Source organism: Octopus bimaculoides, chromosome 24, assembly GCF_001194135.2.
Source record: "Octopus bimaculoides isolate UCB-OBI-ISO-001 chromosome 24, ASM119413v2, whole genome shotgun sequence".
NCBI classification, from domain to species: domain Eukaryota; kingdom Metazoa; phylum Mollusca; class Cephalopoda; order Octopoda; family Octopodidae; genus Octopus; species Octopus bimaculoides.
In genome coordinates this window covers 32360839-32362520 of record NC_069004.1, presented here as the reverse complement: position 1 = coordinate 32362520, position 1682 = coordinate 32360839, and the positions used below count along the sequence as shown (strand labels likewise).

At 46.6% G+C, this 1682-nt stretch overlaps 1 protein-coding gene across 3 annotated transcripts in view; it reads right to left on the bottom strand.

Moving 5' to 3' along the window:
• The window catches only part of LOC106884290 (doublecortin domain-containing protein 2), a 105106-nt gene that overhangs the window by 51906 nt on the left and 51518 nt on the right, over positions 1 to 1682 (bottom strand). The gene's annotated exons all lie outside the window — the stretch shown is intronic.

Sequence of the window (1682 nt, the reverse complement as noted above, 5' to 3'; positions counted from 1 at the left end):
TGGTGGTGGTGGTGGTGGTAGTGGCGATTGTGGTGGCGATGGTGAGGATGTTAGTGATGTACCAGTGCTTGTGATGGTGGTGGTGGTGATAATGGTGGTGTTATTGATGTATTAGTGTTTGTGTGATAGTAGTGGTGGTGATGGTATTATCATTCAGCTCCAGGACAACTCTAATCCAGCAGACCTGTGATCAAAGGCAACCCGGCCATGACTGTCCTGTCTTTTTTTTTATATCAGACATAGTTGTTTGTGAAAGATTTGGCTGCTATTTCTAGCAAGATGATAGACCACTAAAGAGCGCCCCACCCCTTGGATAATGATTACGGTCGTGATGATGATAGTGGTGGTGATGTTGCTCATGGTGTTGTTTGGGTCCTTCACGCTGGTCCTTCCCAGGGTCACACACTTTTGCCAGCTGAGTGGACTGGAGCAACGTGAAATGAAGTGTTTTGCTCACCCGGTCCAGGAATTGAAACCGCAATCTTATAATCACGAGTCCAACACCCTAACCACTAAGCCACGTACCTCCACGCAATCGTCACATGATGTCAAGACAAAGAGACACAAAGACAACCACACACACACACACACACACATATATCATCATCATCATCATCATCGTCGTTTAACGTCCGCCTTCCATGCTAGCATGGGTTGGACGATTTGACTGAGGACTGGTGAAACCAGATGGCTGCACCAGGCTCCAATCTGATTTGGCAGAGTTTCTACAGCTGGATGCCCTTCCTAATGCCAACCACTCCAAGCGTGTAGTGGGTGCTTTTACGTGCTACCCGCACGAAGGCCAGTCTGGCGGTACTGGCAATGGTGTATTTTATGTGCCACCCGCACAAGAGCCAGTCCAGGGGCACTGGCAACAATCTCGCTCGAATATATAAATAAATATACAATAGGCTTCTTTTCAGTTTTTCTCCACTAAACCCACTTGACTAAAGTGCCACGTAGTGGGACTGAACCCAAGACCACATGATTGAGAAGCAATCTTCTTAATCCCACAGCCACATCTGCATCTATGAGTACAATGGAATGACATGGGGATACGATCCCTCAACAATTAAATCTACTAGTGTAGTTAGAGTGTGTGCCACCCAGGGTGGCCCTTCTGTTTGTTGCCACCCGGACCCCACAAAAAACACATATTGCCTACAACAGACCCAAAAGTGTTGCCCCTTTAAAAGTGCCACCCGGGGCAGACCACTCCTACAGCCCCTCATCCACCTATGTTAGTGATTAAATCCGTATATTTAGTAAAATGATAAAATTCATTGGTGTGTTTAGTAGAACAATGTCATTTTTAATACTTTTACAACCCATGGTCGGTGGTGGTGGTCATGGGGAATAAACATAGAATGATGGTGATAATGATGATGGTGGTGGTAGTGGTGGTGATGAAGGTAATGGTAGAAGGTACAGATTTGACTGATGAGACATGATGAGGAGGAGGAGGAGGAGACAGAGGAGGGAGACAATGATGATGAGGATACCAAGGTTGATGACGATAATGAAGAGGAGGCAAAGAGGAGGTAAAGAGGAGGACAATGAGGGGGATGGTAAAGACAAAGTTGAGGATAGTGATGATGACGATGATGATGATGAGGAAGCTAAAGAGGGGGGAGAATAGGAGGGCAGAAGGGAGGCAGAAGAGGAGGGCAGAGGAGAGGAAG